The following is a 10,540-nucleotide window of genomic DNA, read 5'->3' as shown; positions in this document are numbered from 1 at the left end:
CCTCTGTGGACTGACCGGTGTGTAGAACCGAGAAGGACCGCTTCCTTCCCCCGTCTGGAACCCAGAATTCAGCCCTGAGTACGGTGCTTGCGCGGCTGGCAGAAACTGCAGCGCTGTAACCCTGCGTCTCTATCCCAGCGCACACTGCAGACTTTCGCCGCGGGGCGATTTGCTGAATAAGCAGTTACCCTCCGTGCGACAAACCTCTCGCGTTTGAGTCCCCGTAGCCGATCCTCGTGCGATGGAAATCCTTCCTCCAGGTTCCGGAGCACCCCACTATTGCTGGAAATTCCTAACAAGATATCCTTTAGCCGTCCTGACTTGTCTTACTCCCACACAGTGAAGCAGCACACGGGGGTAATGCACTCCCCTCGCCGCCATCTTCCTTCAACATATTCTTATATATGTCAAATGTCTGTTAGTTTCACTCAACTGATTGTATTTTGTTTTTACTTTTGAAGATTCTTTACTTAGTTTATATCTGCTGAGCTATCTAATGGTGAGATTGTATTGAAATCACCCAGTGTGATTATATTGTGGTCTATTTAATTCTTTATATTGAGAAGGCTTATTTTATGTATATAGGTGCAGCAATGTTTGAGGTATAAATATTTACAATTATTATATTTTGTTCCTGTAACAAATCTGAAATTTCTCTCTTTGTCTCTTCTGATTAACTTTGTCTTGAAGTTTAATTTATCTGATATGAGAATAGCTATCCCTGCTTGCTTTTAATTTCAATTTGCATGGTATGCTTTTTGCATCCTTTCATCTCCAGACTCACCTCTAAGGTGAGTCTCCTGTAAACAGCACATTATTGAGTCTTGTTTTTTAATCCAGTTTGCTAATCTGTATTATTTGATTAGAGAGTTTAGACCTTCTATATTCACTATTATTATAGAAAGATGATTTTTATTTCCTGTCATTTTTCTAATGCTTGATTCTTCTTTGACTATTATTCTACTGCAGTTTATTCTTATGCTGATTTTCATTTTTATTTTTTATTTCTTCTGCATGAAGTATTTCAGTGAGTATGATTTGTAGTTCAGGCTTAGTGGTTCTGAAATGTTTTATTTTCTACTTATTATGGAAGGTTTTCATTTCATCTAATGTCTGAAGGATAGTTTTGCTGGATATAGTAATCATGATTGGCACAAGTTTCCTTTCAGAGATTAGTATATGTTATTCCAAGCCTTACGATTTTAGTGTCTGGTTTGAGAAATTAGATGAAATATAGATTGGCTTACCTCTAAGTGTGACCTGCCATTTTTCTCATGCAGCTTTTAAATTTCTATATTTATTCTGTATGTTAGGCATTTTCATTACAACATGTCTTAGTAAGGATCTTTTATGATATTTCTTGTGTGAAGTTCTAATGGTCTCTATTTGAATTTCTATCTCATTCTTAAGGTTTTGAAAATTTGTTGACATTATTTTATTGAGTAGGTTGTGCATTCCTTTAGTTTTCATTTTGGAGCCTTTTGTTTATACCAATAATTCTTGGGTTTGGTCTCCTAACATTACCATATATTTCTTGAATATTCTGGTCATGGTTTCTTTTTTTAGTCAAGACTCTACTTTCTCTTCAAGTTCTGAGAATCCATCTTCATTGGTGATGCTTTCCAAACATTTTTAATTTGAGCTATGGAATCTTTCATTTTAAGGATTTCTCTTTTGTTCTTTTTCAGAATCTCTCTCTTTTTATTGAAATGATGTTTCACTTCCTATATTATTTAAATGAATTACTTTCATCTTGTTTTAGCTCACTGAACATTTTAACTATGAACTTTCTAAATTGTTCCCATAACATTTTTTTCCACTGAGGTTTTGATGGGACTAGTTGTTAAAGTGTAGTCAACTGTTTGGGGTGGTTTATTCCCTTGCTTTTTCATACTGCTTGTTTGTGCACCCATCTTCTGCAATAATTATCACTTCCATTTTCATGCAGGGGACTATTTAGTGAACTTATTTCTCTTAAGAGCCCCAGGCAGCATGAATATCCACCTATTGATATTTTCACTCAGTGTGTGTCCTTTGCTATTTCCAGGTTCAGCACCATTTTGAGAGAAGACATAAATCTTATTTAGTAAAATCACTGCAGAGCAAATCCATGTGCTAATTAACCTTAGGAAAAACAAAAACATGTTTAAAATATAGTTCCTTTAAAATAGTTCCTTTAATCCAGGTAATGTTCTGCAATATGTTGAAAAATTAGTTATTAAAGATAGCAAAATTATGGCTACATTATCTAGGGACAGAAAATGGAAGGAAATAAAAATTGGGTAAAAGAAAAGATAGAAAATAATAATACAATTCAAGATAAAAAGAAGAAAAAGATGAATGGAGGAATCTGAGGCAGCAGCAGGAAATGTAAAAGGAAAAAGAGGGGGTTAGAATAGCAAGAGTAAATCTCAGCAGGGGGAAAAATGAATTATTCCAGTTAATACTTTAAAACTTAGAAGAAATGCAATTGAATGTGTTCAAGTCACATGAATTGTGAGTATCTGCTCCACTCCACCGTGATCTCTTTGGGGCAGCACTTCCAAGTTCCTTGTGCTCATCTGCAGCTATGAGTCCTGCAGACGCAGGCTCTCTGTGGGTCATCTGTGGCACAGAAGCTAATTTCCTGGCTGGAGTATTTCACAGGGTTTTATCTATCACCATGGTAGGAGTAGGTTGTCAGTTTTCCTGTCTTTGGCTGGGCTCCTGCAGAGTCTATGTTGAGTGCTGGGTCAGGCCAAGTTTTCTCCAGAAGTTATTAGCTCTTGGGTTTTCTCTACCCCACTCCTTTTTCCTAAAGTGAGGGGGAGGGTGTTTCAGTAACTTTCAATCAGCCAGTATCCCTCTATAAGTTTCTTCTAGATGGACAACCCATTTCAGAGTTATTGTCTTTGGTTTTATCTGTTGCAATTTGAAGGTGGGAAAACTGTGTTGATTTAATTTCTTCTAGGGCAATTGGCTAGCTGTGAATTTACAAATGGTTGCCATACTCTGTATTGCTTTCAATCCACAATTTGGATTAAGCTGACTGAGCTCCTCCTCCATGGTCTTTGCTGTTCCTGTTGCATTTTGACTTAGTCTGCTATTCTTTCCAACTGTTGTTAAGGAAGAAAGTTTTTGTGGTTTTCCTCTCCCTCTTTCTCCCTCTGTTAACTCTTTTCCTGATCCCACCCTGCTTAGTGTTAAGGGTCAAGGAATTCTGTCCTTATTTTCTGCTCTGGCAACCAAACTCCATGTCCCTCTAAGTCTCAAATTGTCCAATATTGAGTTTTAAGTGTTTCTTTTGTCACCCACATCTCTGGTTAGCTGCTTCCTTTTTGGTCTATGGAAGGATTGTGAGTTGCTGCCTAGATCTGCTTTACTATCTTCTTTTTGAGAATACGTCTCTTATAGTATATTTTAGACAAAGCAGTAGAGACTATTACATTGCCCATTTTTCTGTATTGAATAAACATAGTTTTGAAGAGCAATTTGAAGTCTTTCTCCAAGGTCACTTGGTAAATAGATAGCCCAGCTGGGATCCAATCCAGGACCCAATTTAAAAAATAAATAAATCTAGGCTCTTAACTCTCCCCACAAATAAATCATATTTCTCACACATTTTTTTTACTCTCATTTTTGAAATGCATAAATTTTATGATTAATTAAATGTCAGTGCAGTTAAAGAGATTAATAACTTGAAAGAAACTTTACTTTCACTCTATTTTTTCTTACAAAAGTAAAAATACCCTTCTGTGTAAGATGGCACCCCAAATTATTTTATATTTAAAAGTGATCCTTTGTCTTAGTTTATTTTCTGCTTCTATAACTGACTGCCACAGACTGGGTAATTTATAAATAAAAGAGTTCAGCTCATGGTTTTGGAAGTCTTTAGAGTATGGTGTTGGCATCTGCTTCTCATCTGGTGAAAGCTTTCTGACTGGGTCATTACCTAGTGAGCATCCCGTAGTGAAAGAACAAATAAACCAGAGACAGCTTACTTTTATTAAAAAAGCCACTCCTGTGATAATCTATTAATCCAAAAATGCATCAATCCATGAACATATTCATCCACTCAAAGGCATAAACCTCATCTCTTAATGGTCTCATCTGATCTTATCTCTTTATACCTTTCAATAAGGATTTTGGTGGGGACATTCAACCCATAGTGCCTTTATACTAAAAAGCTAAAAGTGCCTTTATACTAAAAAATATGTGCTGTGAACTACTCGACTATCCTCTGAGCTTCTTGAGGGCAAGGGAAATGATTTTATTCAACCTTGAATTCCCACTTCCAGGGCTTATCTGTGTCTGTCAGTTAAAAGAAAGGCAGTAAATGTTAAGTGCTTAAGTGAATAGATCAATGAATTCCATTGCTAATAAAGTAGAACAGTGGCTCAATTAGCTACAATAAAATGGGAGTTAGTTATAATTTCAGGTATTTTTAGAATAAGTATCAGAATAGAGATTAAGAGATGCCTATGCAGTTGCTAGCCCGCTAGTGAATACAAAGGGATAGACTGGTGTGTATACTGAATATGATGCCAAGGACAGTAGAGGAGGAAGTCCCTTGACATCTGGCTCCTGTAGTGGAAAGACTGATTCAGTACCACTGAGTCCTTTTGTGGAAACCTCTGCATTCATTTCTGTAATGCAAATATGTGCAGACAGTCTAATTGTTATGTTTGGAAATGCAATATGCGAAAGCATTGAGCTGACATGAATAATTGAATAACAAAGTATTAGTAATCCCCCCCAAATGTGGGAGAGAGATACCAGAACCAAATAAAAAGACCAGAACAGTTAAAAAGGGAAAATGAATTTTCACATATTCTTCCCATTTTGTTCACTTAAAATTGATGCCAAGAGGACTCAGCTTGAGAGAAGAAAATGATTCAATCCATTTTTTTGAAATTTAACTGCCTGTTTGACACTGGTGTGTATTTTGTTTCCCTGAATCCCATTAAGTAGATAGTTATTTAAATTTCACACATGCAACCTGAAAAAGAAAGAAAAAACAGTAACTTCTATATTATATCTGGAGAAAGCACATTGAGTGTTGAGATCCCCAAAGAATTAATTAATTGTTTTCTACCTTGTAATTATATGAAGACTAATGAGGGGTACGGGATATTTTGAAGATATGGCATTCTTATGTTTCTTTGTTTTTATTTTTCTCTTTGTAATTTTTCTAATGATTTTAATGAAACAGTCCTCTGTTTATGAGAAACTAGAGGAAACTTAATATCCCCAAATTAGGGAAAACAAACAAAATAGAGGAAAACATTTAGCATTTAGCAAAATTTGTTCCTTGAATTGTACTTTGCAATATGATTTGAGATTTCTTTTTTATTAAGGCTGATTTGGAATAGAAAAAGTGTACCCCAGGAGAGTGCTCTAAGCTTCTATAGCTCTTGTCTAAAGTGAATGGTGTTTCATTAATTTCATGTGAAATCTTCTTATGTGACAGTATAATTATAATGTTATACAGTTTAGCAAGATGGCATTAAATGATCTGCCAGTACAACCCCAGAAATGAAGGGTCATGCAGGGTACAAGAAGTCTTCAAGATTCCATTTCGAAAACTAAGTACTCTTGGCAAGGGAAAAAGTGCTAATGTGTTTCTATATTTGAGGTGACTCCCATTACTCACAAGGTACCTTACAACTTAGTGTGATGAGTCTAATTCTTTGAATCACCTAGGTTTACAATTCTTTTTACTTTGGAAAAAATGTACTGATCAAGAAGGTAGTCAGATCAGAAAGATAAAGCACTTCTTGCATTGGTATGATGTGGGAGAAATATAATTCTGGATATTACAAATTCACTCAGAATAAAGTAGGGGACTTTGGGGGGGATTGATGGGCAAAACTTTTGTTCTTTATAAAACAGCTTCCTATAGTTCATCACTGAGAGCACATTGACATTCAGAACATTCCATGAGAGTTTAATTGGCTATTTCAATATTGCTCATTCAAATTTGTCCACATCTATCAATTTTCTAGCATATTGGACCTCCTATTGCTTTTAATGGAGGTTGGAGGTAAAAGAGAACTATAGTATCAGATGTAATCTCAGCTTAGTGAGAAATTACATTTTCTTACTCTCTGGTGTGTTTAGGTCTCTACTCTGTAACACAGAGTTCAATTTTCACCACCTGAGTACAGCATGGGGAAAGGAAAATTCAATCAAGAAACTAGGAAAGGGAAATAAGAGCTGGACTTCACTATTTCCATCTTGGTACTTTTATCCCCTCTAGGGTGCTAAAACAACCAGAAAGTTGAGTTGAGGGAAAAAATTTCAAATCAATTATATAGCATAATGGAGAACTAATACATATAATGCTTTGTTTTATTTTTTCAGTTAATGATATTAGGGAAATAGTCACAGGGTCCCAATGGTACATTGTAGTGAAAATAACTAGGGATTTATGTGTTGTGGGGCTGTGAATAATTGCTTTGGAGTCTTTGGACATACATTTATTCATTTATAAAATGCAGCTAGACTCTATGGTTATATAAAGTAACTCTTAAGTCCTGAAATGTGTTGACTCCCAATTTTACATATCTACTACCTTGTAACTAGTGTCCTGTGCTAAGACCAATATATTGGGGTTCCATTTATAAATGTAAAAAAAATAGCAATTACATTTTGTATTCATTCCAAAGAAAGCGTAAAGTTTAAGAGCTATCAAAAAAGCTTAATCTTTTGCATTGACATATTAAAAATTAATGAACTGTTTAACCATCACATGTTACTATGAATTGCAAATATTTGATAGAAAAAATATCCTTACACAGTTTTTAATCCTGGAGGATCTAAATGTTTTAGAAATGCAATTTTGAAATAGTATTTATGCATTGAAACACAATCAGACACATTCTGGTACATTTTTACAGATTATCAATCTTAAAATATGAAGTTCTTTCACAAACAATTTTCCTTGTATTCTCTGGATTGGTAAGGGGCAAATTCTAGCATAGTGCCAACATTAGTGCTTTCCAAAGCTAATACATTTTATATGCACAAAACTCAAGCCTAAAAATCAGTACTGTTAAGTAATACAAATTTCACATTATTTCTTAACCTTTAGGAGAAAGTAATATATCTTTTGCATCATTTTTTTCTAATTCATCATAGCTAAATAGGAGTAGCATTTAAAGAATTGTATGAGCATAGATAGAGAATACATTTGAATTTAAAGGAAATACACATTCACTGCACTCTAAGAACATTCTTAACCAAAAACTGCAATAAATAATTAAATAAGCAAGAAGGCAGACAAGCAGGCAAGAAAACTAGTCAATGATGAACAATAAATATTGTCTTCCTTTTTTTCCTCTTTTGTCATAAAAAAAGGAATGAATTTTCTGTTCACAGTCATAATAGAAAGTGCTTGGTGTGTATGCTTGTGAAAAAAGTATAAGTAAGAGAGAAAAATTTATTCAATTCTAAGAGTAGTATTCTGATGAATAAAAATATGACCTATTTGATGAATTATTCAGTTATTGAAATGATAATTCTGTACCTAAAATATGTATCTATCATATAGGTTGTATATAACTGACTGAATTCTATATAACTGACTGAAATTCTTAAATATTTTGAGTGTCATCCATAAGTGTAATATAAAAACAATACTTGGGATATAAGGTAATTTGAATAAAGCTTAGTACAAAATTTAACATAAAGTTTGATTCACTTGTTTTGAAAGTCTCATTCATATTTAAAAAGGAGGTACTTAAAAATAGAGTAAACCCTTCTGACATTATTAATACAGGTATATGACCAGTTAATGGAAAATTGGTTAAAGTAGCAAATTACAAAATGGATGCATAAAGAGATTATTTTTTTTTTACATTTAAAGCACACAAATGTATCTTCATTCACTAATCTTTGATGATAAGGCAAGAACTTTCTATAAATTTTCGTCTTAAAATTGAAGACTCAATTTTTTTTCTTATAGGCCATATATAAATAACTAATGCATTATCTATTATTTTCCTTCAGCCATTTACCTGTTAGTATGTTAGAAATAATTTGGTTAATTTTAGCCTTTTTTTTTATGGTATTGGGGATCACACTCAGGGTTTTGTACTTGCTAGTCAAGCCCTTTACATCTGAGCATTACCTCCAGGCCCTGTTTTCCTTTTAAGAGGAGTAAGAACACTAACCAAGATAGCTGACTGAAGAATCCTTCTGTTTTTATCATTTTTTCCCCTAAATCATTTGAAGACATCTCACCATATTTAATCTAACAGCAGTTTTCAGTGACTTATTTATTCTTTCTCAATGACTCAGCTTGATTTTCATAGAAATAATCTTTTCTATTCATATTTTATGTTTCGATAACAGTTTATTACATTACTATGTAATTAAATTCCTTCCTTTATTGATTTACCTTATTATGTTTTATAAAGACAATCACAAGTATCATCAATGAGGAAATGATTAAATAAGTTTTGAGTGTACCCTCAAACATCACTAAGTAAATAAAATAGTCAATTTATCCAAATTCTATTAATTGCTCTATTAACAGTCTAAAATTCTGAAAGTCAAGAAATTGTGCACTAGCTGGAAACCATTGAAAAATTACTTTAATCTTTTTTTTTTTTTTTTGTATGCATCCAGGGAATCCCATTGCAATAGTTACAAAACAATTGAATGGTGTTTTGCAAAGCATTAAGCAACTGTATCAGATTTGGCTTCTTGGAAGTCAGCACTTCTGAGCCATCAGGAACAGGAAGTTCTCTAAGATCTGATAACAAAGAGTCAGAGATTAAAGGGGCAATTAATGTTCTATGGTAGAATAAGCATTTTCTCACCCTCAGGATTTAAAATAATAACAAAAGCATTCTAGAAGCAGTGTTAACCAATGTAGATAATAAGCAGACATTCATGGTTTCTAGGATACTTAAGGCAGATCCCATTGCCAAAGTCTTAATGACTTTCTCTTCACATGGGAGTCAGAAAATGTTTTCTGCCATAAAGGAAAGTTTTTAATATGCTTGCATCAATTCCAACTCAACAATGTATGCATGTTCACCATCAGGACACAGGGATGGAATTGGAGAGGAAGAGATTATTGTCTCTGAAAAATAAAGCAGAAATGTCCCCAAACAAAACAAAGTAGAGCAACCCAAAACAAAACAACCAACAAACAAATTAACTAACAAACATTATCACAGTGAATTGAGCAGCAAACCAAACCTCTTGACTTCACATTCTACTCCAAGCCTGATCTCATTTTTTTAATGCTCTTTTTCAGTAAAGTATCTAGAAACTAGAGTTGTCAATACTTGCCACCCAATGCCTTTTCTCCTATTTCCTGTTGTCTAAACCAACTTTCTCTTCTAATAGTCTGCTAAACTGTTCTTGTCAATGTCAATATTGACCTCTATGTTGATAAATCCAATGATGAATTCAGTCTGCACCTTATATGACCTATTGCAGCATTTGACCCAGTTACCATACCCTGCTTTTATACATATGTTTTCACATGGTTCCTGAAGCCCTTACAACTCCTAGTTTAACTTCTATTTCATTAGCCACCCTAAGTCTACTTTCTTTTTTGAAAAAGATATTTATTTATTTATTCTAATTAAGTGTATATGACAGCAGAATGCATTTTGATTCATTGTATACAATTACAACACAACTTTACATTGCTATGGTTGTACACATGTAGCATACATGTACCTAGGTTAATGATCTCCCTCTCATTCCACCATCTTTCCTGCCCCCATGCCTCCTTCCCTTCCCTCCCTCCCCTTTGTCCAATCAAAGTTCCTCCATTTTTCCCATGCCCCCACTCCCCGCCCCCATTATGGATCAGTGTCCACCTATCAGAGAGAACATTCGGCTTTTATGTTTTGGAATTGGCTTATTTTGCTTAGCATGATATTTTCCAACTCCATCCATTTACCTGCAACTGCCAAAATTTTGTTCTTTTAGTGCTGATTAATATTCAGTTGTGTGTACATACCACAGTTTCTTTATCAATTCACCTATTGAAGGGCATCTACGTTCCTTCCACAGTTTAGCTACTGTGAATTGAGCTGCTATAAACATTGATGGGCATGCTGATTTTAAGTTCTTTGGGCATAGACTAAGGAGTGTGATAGCTGGGTTAAATGGTGGTTCCATTCCAAATTTCCTAAGAAATCTCCATACTGCTTTCTAGATTGGTTGCACAAATTTGCAGTCCTGCCAACAATGTATGAGTGTGCCTTTCCCCCCACATCCTCGCCAACACTTATTGTTGTTTGTATTCTTGATAACTGTCATTCTGTCTGTAGTGAGATAAAATTTTAGAGTAGTTTTGATTTGCATTTCTCCAATTACTAGAGATGTTTAACATTTTTTCATATATTTGTTGATCCGTTGTCTATCTTCTTCTGAGAAGTATTTGTTCAGCTTCTTAGCCCATTTATTGATTGGTTTTTTTTTTTCTGGTGTTAAGTGTTTTGAGTTCTTTATATATTCTGGTGATTAGTGCTATATCTGAAATGTATGTGGCAGAACTTTGTTCCCAAAATGTATGCTCTCTTTTCTCCTCATA

This window comes from Marmota marmota, unplaced genomic scaffold (genome assembly GCF_001458135.2).
Source record: "Marmota marmota marmota unplaced genomic scaffold, marMar, whole genome shotgun sequence".
Lineage (NCBI taxonomy): Eukaryota > Metazoa > Chordata > Mammalia > Rodentia > Sciuridae > Marmota > Marmota marmota.
Note: the sequence above shows the minus strand (reverse complement) of the source record.